The sequence below is a fragment of the Apodemus sylvaticus genome, chromosome 2 (assembly GCF_947179515.1).
Source record: "Apodemus sylvaticus chromosome 2, mApoSyl1.1, whole genome shotgun sequence".
NCBI lineage: Eukaryota > Metazoa > Chordata > Mammalia > Rodentia > Muridae > Apodemus > Apodemus sylvaticus.
Window position 1 is genome coordinate 85,863,984 of NC_067473.1, and position 9,895 is coordinate 85,873,878.

The 9,895-nt window shown below is 38.0% G+C and overlaps 1 pseudogene; it reads left to right on the plus strand.

Annotated features, from left to right (window-relative positions):
• Nucleotides 1-3,221: 3,221 nt before the first annotated feature.
• On the plus strand, nt 3,222-3,717 carry LOC127678693 (CGG triplet repeat-binding protein 1-like; annotated as a pseudogene).
• Nucleotides 3,718-9,895: the final 6,178 nt, after the last annotated feature.

Here is a 9,895-nt window from a genome sequence, read left to right on the forward strand (position 1 = left end):
TCTCCCAGCCTTCAAGCTAGAATTCCTTTGTTAGCCTTAAACCTGCTCCACCTAGGGTGGAGCACTCAGCCCAAGGTGAAGCCCTTTGTTCTCCCAGGACCAGCAGTTCCCTGAGGCACCAGCCACCTGCTGAGCAAGAGAAACAGTTCTGCAGACCTGTTTCCAGCCTTTAGGGGAAGAGTCTCCCCCCTCCCCCGCCTATATATTTGGAGACGTCTATTAAACTTTGAGCCTTGAGCTGGAAATCTTGTCTTGACTCCAAGTTTCTTTCACTACCCTGTTCCTACCTCCAGCTTTCCTTCCAGGGAACCCGGTAACTTGTAGCTGAGGGCAGCTACATATTTTCTGTATTATAATTATATCACTGTTTTTCACACTGTAAATCCTTCCATATGTGTGCTCTTGCTCATTTTTCAATTAATTGCTGTAACACACATATGCGTGTCTATGTGTGTGAAATTCTAAATCAATTCTATCATGAAGATTGTTATAACAATATTTAAATATTTGCCATTACAAGCATATATATATATATATATATATATATATATATATATATATAAACACTATTTTTATGTATATTATTTACTTATTTTCTTGTTTTATGTGAAACAACTATACCATGATTTGTAATTAAGCTAAATCAAATGTGTACATATAAGAATCTCTCAAGAAGGAGTCACTGTATGATCCATGTCCTTGTAGGTGCCCTTTGAGAGGAACAACATGCTTCTTTAGAACTCATAAACTGTGGCACACTCAGTAGCACAACTATGATGGCCATGCCCCAATAGGCAGAACCCTGAGGACTAAATGTCCTGGGGACTTCATGCTGTTATGGAACATAGCTCTACTTGCTGTACTTTCAGTCTTCACATCCTTCCTCATCTAAGCTATGTGGGAACACTCAGAGGGGGTTTCTAGTCTCTCACTGGGCAGTATTATTAGCATTCACAATAATAATGTTTGATCTTTGTTTTGCGTTGCTGCTGGAACAGATTAGTGATTCAATCACCACCCTTGAAAAGAATTTAGATGCATAGATTGTCAGCAATGACTACCACCTTTAGAATTTGGTGTAGCTTGCCAGGAAGTTAGATTATGATGTTTTTGTCCATCATCCTATTGTACAAAATTGTAGGAAACAATTTTAAGTTCAGAAATTTTTTGTTTGATGTTCAGAAGGTCAGAGAATTTTTGTGGTCAGTGAATAAGAACAATTGAAGCCCTATCAGCACAACTTGAAATGACTTTCTAGACCTGGGCTGGTTATAAATGCAATGATTAATTTTTGAATCCATTTTGCCCTTGACTTCTTAATATGATTTAGTAAAACCATTAATGATTGTTAGATGTTCACCTGAGGATTTAAAGTATAATGAATGATAGATTTTTATATCCAATTTAGATTTGTGATTCTTTTATGTTCTATATAAAAATACTTTCTTTATAAGATAAATAATACAACAATTCATCCTCTTTATTAATCAAAAATTGCAGCCTATAAGTAAAATGGAATGGTTGAGAAAATTACATGGGAAAATTTTCAAATTTCTGGAAATAAGACATATAACAACAGAAAAGAAATTGAAATATCTGATATTCTTAGGAGCTTTGTATAATTTTAGCTCCTACATTTTGAAATATAAAAAAAAATTCTCATTTATGATAGGATGATAAATGTGACTTCTTCGATATTGGCTCCTGATAACTTCCAGTACATGATGTTCATTGGGCAATTTATTAGAAACACTTTTTCAATATTGACATTAAAGTTTTCAATCAGTCATAACGCCAGGAATGATTTTCAGTAACAGAAGGGTGAGTAGAAATTCCTGAGTGACAATTTTGTTGAATCAGTGTCAAAATTTAATTCCAATGAATTAAGAATAGTGACTAATACAATATTTCTTCTCTTGAGATCAAGGCTTTCATTTAGGGGACACATATGTGAGGTAGAAAAAGTGGTAGATATTTTAAAATACTATAAGACTTCTTTCATATTTTCATGTGAAGATTTTATATTGCTGAGTTGGAAAACAAATATCTTTATTATTTGCTTTAATTTCAAGTCACTTTTAGAGAACCAATTTACCTGTTTCATAGACGTTTTCAATAGGAATTTTACAAGTTGCTGAGTCAGCATCACATATTCCTCCCATATTTCTTCAGTGATATTTGTTCTAGTTGCTGCATTTCATTGAAGAACAGTCAGAAGAGATAGTCACTGCAATCATACATGATAGTCTAAATTCAACAAGTCTTCCCATCACTTGGTAAACACTGCTACTTCACACCATCCTCACTACCAGAATGGTAGGGATGTCAGTAGGGAAATAGTTTGAAAGGTCAGATATTTTTTCTTTGGTTTGTTTGTTTAAAATTTTTTTATTCGATATATATTTTTATTTACATTTCAAATGATTTCCCCTTTTCTAGCCCCCCCACTCCCTGAAAGTCCCGTAAGCCCCCTTCTCTCCCCCTGTCCTCCCACCCACCCCTTCCCACTTCCCCGTTCTGGTTTTGCTGAATACAGCTTCACTGAGTCTTTCCAGAACAAGGGGCCACTCTTCAAGGTCAGATATTTTTACAGGGAATGAGATTTTAGGTCTTCATGAAGTCATATCTAAAATACTGATTTAAAATCAGGAATATTAAAATTAGCATTGAATTATTGTGAAAATTGTTATCCTGTTCAGTCCAACTTGAATTTCACATAATCATGATTCTGTCTAGACTTGGGGTGGCCCACGCCTGCCTTTCCCGACCCCACCGGAGCCTGTGGAACACACGGGCTGTGGGGCCACGGGGCACCCGCGGGGGCATGGGAGCTGAGCTGGCTTGAGGCTTGAGCTTAGGGGTCACATACTGAAGGCAGAGACACCTGTATCCCTAGTGACAGGAGACACTCTGCCTTGGGCCTGCACTCCGCCTTTCTTGCCCCTCTACCTTCTATTTGCCTTCCCTTTCTATTTGTTTTTGTGTTTTACCATAAAGGCATCACTTCTCGGCCTCACAGGGAAAATAGGGCTCAAGCTCAGAAACTGTTTCCCTACCACCACCTGTTGAAAAACTGAGATGAAGGCATCTCCTGGTCTGAACATACGCAGTCGCTAGGATTGGATGCTTCTGTAATTTTGCATTGGAAACTGTCACTATCTAATCTCAAGGAAAAAAAAAAAAACACCTGGAAATTAAGCTGAACCTTATTCAGAGACAAAATGGAACGATATTTTGTAACAGCACCACCTGCTCAAAATCATTCTAAGACTGATTTGTATGTAACCCCTCTGGACTGAGTCAATGAATTTGGAGGTGAGCTTCATGAAGATGGAGGATAACTCTATTGCACTTCTAGCAATGTAGTGCTGAATCATGTTCGCAAGTCTGCCATTAATGACCACCTCAAGTCAAAGACCCATGCAAAGAGGAAGGCAGAATTTGAAGAGCAAAATGTGAGAAAGAAGCAGAGGTCCCTGACTGCATCTCTTTAGTGCAACAGCACTGTGCAGACAGAAAGTCAGTATAGACTATGTGAAAATGTGCCTGGAGGCCAACATTCCCCTGGAGAAGGCTGATCATCCTGCAGTCAGAGTGTTCCTGTCTTGACATGTGAAGAACAGAGGATCCATCCCTGAGTTAGACCAACTGAGGAGAGCTTATCTGCCTGATGGATATGAGAATGAGAATCAGCTCTTCAACTCACAAGATTGTTGACAAGGCAGTTGTGACCATTGTGATCAAGATAAATAATGTGGAGTATTACAGATGATATGCTGATTGAGTGCTTCATTTTTATATTTATTTCATTTTAAATCATGTGATACAGAATAGTTTTGCAATGTGCATATAGTTGGAGGCAAAAGAAAGAAACATCATTGCACTACTTACACCTAATTTGAAATCACCTATGGTATAAAATAAAACTTAGCTGTAGAGTGTATTAGGCTATCTGAAACCTGGTGGTTCTCTTTAAAACTGATGGATGTTCTCCTAAAATGTATGTGTGTGGAAGAACTTCCCTGCATTGTAGCCCTGTTGCCATGTATGATTATTTTTTTCTTGTGAGGTTACATAATTATTTGGATTGAGAACTAGCCTAGAAAATTGAAGCTGCTGCCAGGCTGTACCTCCTACAGGACCTTACAGAAGCTCAAATTCTTTTCAAAATAGAATAGTAGGCTAGAAATGTTCTTAGAGTTTGAGATCCTTAGGAGAAATGACTGTTCAAATTATAGTCTATGTGTATGTGAAATAATTACCTAACCTTCACTTACTCATGGTCTCTTTTTCTCCTGTTTAAGGACATGTATTTAGTAGCAGCTTCAAGTGACCAAAAGTCTAAAATCTCTCTTAATGTTTTTGCCAAAAGTCAGGGGATTGTGCAGTTATGAGATTTTAGTTTTGAACTATGAACAAAAATTTTCAAACCATAGTTTTCATGTTAAATACCATCCTGGATTTGCAAACTTTTTATGATCTTTAAATTTCCAAACACTGTAGGTCCATTCTCTCTCTCTCTCTCTCTCTCTCTCTCTCTCTCTCTCTCTCTCTCTCTCTCTTTCTTTCATAGGGAATTAGTTACTTTTTGGTTGACAACAAACAAGAAAATGCTTTCTAAACACTAATTTTTCCATAAGATTTTGTAAGACTTTATTTATGTAGATAGGTCAGAAATGAGTTTTAGTTTCACTTTTACCTTGCCTCTGGTGATGCAAGTTTTAAAACTTGGATACTAAACAGTCCAGAAAATGAGGCAAGAATTTTGTAGTAAAAATAAAGCCGTTGCTTTACAGAAACTTTGCAATTTTATGAGGTCCCGTTTGTCAATTCTTGATCTTAGAGCATACCCTATTGGTGTTCTGTTCAGGGTCTTCCCCAGTTTCTTTTCTATTAGCTTCAGAGTGTCTGGCTTGATGTGAAGGTCCTTGATCCATTTGGACTTAAGCTTAGTACAAGGAAAGAAGGATGGATCAATTCACTGTAAAGAAAAGGACACCATCAAAAGGACAATTCGACAACCAACAAATTGGGAAAAGATCTTCACCAACCCTACATCAGATAGAGTGCTAATATCCAATATATACAAAGAACTCAAGAAGTTAGACCCCAGAAAACCAAATAAGCCTATTAAAAAATGGGGTACAGAGTTAAACAAAGAATTCTCACCTGAAGAACTTAGGATGGTGGAGAAACATCTTAAAAAATGCTTAACTTCATTAGTCATCAGGGAAATACAAATCAAAACAACCCTGAGATTTCACCTTACACCAGTCAGAATGGCTAAGATTAAAAATTCAGGAGACAGCAGGTGTTGGCGAGGATGTGGAGAAAGAGGAACACTCCTCCACTGCTGGTGGGGTTGCAAATTGGTACAACCACTCTGGAAATCAGTCTGGCGGTTCCTCAGAAAGCTGGGTATGTTACTTCCGAAAGACCCTGCTATACTGCTCCTGGGCATATACCCAGAGGATTCCCCAGCATGTAATAAGGATATATGCTCCACTATGTTCATAGGAGCCCTATATATAATAGGCAGAAGCTGGAAAGAACCCAGGTATCCCTCAACAGAAGAATGGATGCAAAAAATGTGGTATATATACACAATGGAGTGCTATTCAGCCATTAGAAACAATGAATTCATCATATTCTTAGGCAAATGGATGGAGCTGCAGAACATCATACTAAGTGAGGTAACCCAGTCTCAAAAGATCAATCATGGTATGCACTCACTAATAAGTGGATATTAGTCTGGAAAACTGGAATACCCAAAACATAATCCACACATCAAATGAGGTACAAGAAGAATGGAGGAGTGGCCCCTGGTTCTGGAAAGACTCAGCGTAGCAGTATAAGGCAAAATCAGAACAGGGAAGTGGGAAGGGGTGGGTTGGAGAACAGGGGGAGGGAAGGGTGCTTATGTGACTTTCGGGGAGTGGAGGACCAGAAAAGGGGAAATCATTTGAAATATAAGTAAAAAATATAGCGAATAAAATAAAAAAATAGATATAAAAAAATAAAGCTGGATGTTGAGTCAGGAAATAGTACTTTTAAAGGTCAACCATGTTTAGGCTCTCTGAACCTCACTGCTCTGAACGCTTATTAGAAGTAATTTAGCTTAGATAAGTCCTCTTCATCAGATCTGAATTATATTTTTTAAAAGTTTAGTAACTGAAGACTTAGATTAGAGTTTTTAATTTTAAAAATAATTCAAATAGTTGAAAACATTGAAATTATATTTCTAATTTAAATTAGTGGCATGATGCTCTGATTGTGACTTGGAGTTATCTTTGAGATCATTGTGCAGCAAATTTCCATTAAACAAAAAGCCAAAGTTAATAAAAAAATAATTTGTGGGTTTTGCGTTTTGATTTTTTTCCTGACACATGGTCTTACTACATAGTCCTGGCTGTCCTGAAACTCCCTCAAGACCCACCTGCCTCTTTTTTGAGTGCTAGGATTAACAGCATGTACTATCACACCCAGCAATAATTTGTGTTTTTGAGACCAGCTCGTCTTATAGATTTAACATTCCCAAGTCAGGTTGTAAAGATGACCACTTGCTTTGTTTTTATTTTGAAAGCCTGCTAAGGAAGAAAAAAATCAGTTCTCAAAAATTGCATTTTCTATATTCCTCATGTTTGGTTATATTCATGGATCACATATATGCCTAGACTAGTTGTTTACTAACTGCATTTGCTAAAACACAGTCCAGCAGTAAAGTGATTGCTTCTACTTCCTTAAGGAATTTGCAGGCCACCATGTTTAAATTGCCTAAGACTGTAGGAAATCTAAGCAACTGAAAGAATTGAGTTTTGTACCACAATTTTCAGAAAAACAATTTTTAGTTTTTTAGGATTCCATGTGATATGGACTATTCCCTATTGTATGGGACTATGCACTGTCAGTAAACCTGGCAGAACAGCTTCTAGTAGTCTAGTAACATGTTTAGTGTTACACTAAGAAAATAATTCACCTTTGCCTTTCCTACAGTTATTACTGATTTCACAATCACTTAGTTCCTATAAAACTTGTTTTGCCAGGCTTGCAACTATTCTTTCATTTTTGAATCTCATTCTGTTAGGGTTGTATGATGTCCATAGAATGAGGTTTCCCCCTTAAGTTCTTTTACTGTTGAGAATAGTTTTAGCTATCCTGGGTTTTTTGTTATTCCAGATGAATTTGAGAATTGCTTATTCTAACTCTGTGAAGAACTGAGTTGGGAATTTGATGGGGATTGCATTGAATCTGTATATTGCTTTTGGCAAGATGGCCATTTTAACTATATTAATCCTGCCAATCCACAAGCATGAAAGATTTTTCCATTTTCTGAGGTCTTCTTCTATTTCATTCTTCAGAGACCTGAAGTTCTTTTCATATAGATCTTTCACTTGTTTGGTTAGAGTCACACCAAGATACTTTATATTGTTTGTGGTTATTGTGAAGGGTGTCATTTCCTCAAACAATACTACAGAGCAATAGTGTTAAAAACTGCATGGTATTGGCACAGTGACAGGCAAGTAGAACAATGGAATAGAATTGAAGACCCAGAAATGAACCCACACACCTATGGTCACTTGATCTTTGACAAAGGAGCAGAAAATATCCAGTGGAAAAAAGATAGCATTTTCAACAAATGGTGCTGGTTCAATTGGAGGTCAGCATGCAGAAGAATGCTAATTGATCCATTCTTGTCTCCTTGTACTAAGCTCAACTCTGAGTGGATAAACAACCTCCACATAAAACTTGAAACTAATAGAAAGGAAACTGGAGAAAACCTTTGAGGACATAGGGACAGGGGAAAAGTTCCTGAATAGAATACCTATAGCTTATGCTCTAAGATCAAGAATTGACAAATGGGACCTCATAAAATTACAAAGTTTCTGTAAGGCAAAGGACACCGTCAAAAGGTCAGGAGACAGCAGGTGTTGGCGAGGATGTGGAGAAAGAGGAACACTCCTCCACTGCTGGTGGGGCTGTAAGATGGTACAACCACTTTGGAAATCAGTCTGGCGGTTCCTCAGAAAACTGGACATGACACGTCTGGAGGACCCCACTATACCTCTCCTGGGCATATACCCAAAGGATTCCCCAGCATGCGATAAAGACACATGATCCATTATGTTCATAGCAGCCTTATTTATAATAGCCAGAAGCTGGAAAGAACCCAGATGCCCCTCAAAGGAGGAATGGATACAGAAAATGTGGTATATTTACACAATGGAATACTACTCAGCAATTAGAAACAATGAATTCCCAAAATTTTTAGGCAAATGGTTTGATCTGGAAAATATCATCCTAAGTGAGGTAACCCAGTCACAAAAGAATACACATGGAATGCAATCTCTGATAAGTGGATATTAATTAGCCCAGAAGCCCTGAACACCCAAGGCACAAATCGCATAACAAATGACTCCCATGAAGAAGTATGGAGAAGGTCCTGATCCTGGAAAGGATTGATCTAGCATTGGAGGGGAATATAAGGACAGAGAAAAAAAATGAGGGAGGTGATTGGAGGATGGATGGAGAGAAGAAGGTTTATGGGACATATGGGGAGGGGGGATCTGGGAAAGGGGAAATCATTTGGAATGTAAACAAAGAATTTAGAAAAATATATATATATATATAAAAGAATGAACCAATTTGCATTCTTTCTCATGCTAACTACCAGTCGAACCAGCACCCTTTGTTGAAAGGCTGTCATTTTAGCACTGAATGGTTTTAGTTCCTTTATCAAAGATCAATTGTGTGGGAAGCCATCCTGAGCTATTCGGACTATTGCTTACTCATGGCCCTAAGGTGGTGGCTGCTAAAATATAAGAACAATTAACTAGAGCCTCTCCCACGGGCTTTGGTTTAGCCATTGTCTCGAGATAACTGCAGAATGGTCCTGCCTGCATCAACACCCGCCGACTCCGGTAATTGCGGTGGAAGGAAGTCCTGAGATAACTGCAGCAGGCTCCACCCTGTGCAAACACCTGTTATCTCCACCAGAGGACCCTTATCTCTTCCTGCTGAAACTGCTAAGATTGCCCTTTCTTCCTTTGTCCTTGCCTTGGGGTACGCCCCTCCTGAAAGCCTTAAAACCTGTGTACCCCAGAACATTAAACGAGGCTTTGACACAACCCAGAGTGACTTGTCGTTCTTGGTGCTTGGCCTCCCTCCTTCTCTCCCCCCTTTTGACCCTCAGGTAGCCCCCCTTCGGAACCCTGGAATAACTGACCCGCTGGACGGGTTACACAAGTGGAGCATAGGTTTGTGGATTTATTTCTGGGTCTTCACTCTGTTCCATTATTCTTCTTTCCTGTCACTGTACCAATACAATGCAGTTTTTATCACTATTGCTCTGTAATACTGCTTGAGATCCAGGATACTGATTTTCTCTGAAGTTCTTTTATTGTTGAGAATAATTTGATATATCCTGGGTTTTTTTGTTATTCCAGATGAAGTTGAGAATTGCTTTTTCCATGTCTTTGAAGAATTGTGTTAGAATTTTTTATGAGGATTTTACTGAATATGTATAGCCTTTTGTAGGATGGCCATTTTTACTATATTAATCCTGCCAATCGACAAACATGGGAAATCTTTCCATCTTCTGAAGTCTTCTTCAGTTTCTTTCTTCAGAGACTTAAAGTTCTTGTCATACAGATATTTCACTTGGTTGGTTAGAGTAACATCAAAACACTTTATATTTTTTGTGACTCTTGTGAAGAATGCCATTTCCCTAATTTTTTTTTTCTCAGCGCTGAGTATAGAAAGGCTACTGATTAGTTTGAATTAATTTATTTCCAGCTACTTTGCTGAAGTTGTTTATCATCTGTAGTTCTCTGGTGGAGTTTTTGGGGTTGCTTAATTATACTATCATTTCTTCTGCAAATAGTGATAATTTGACTTC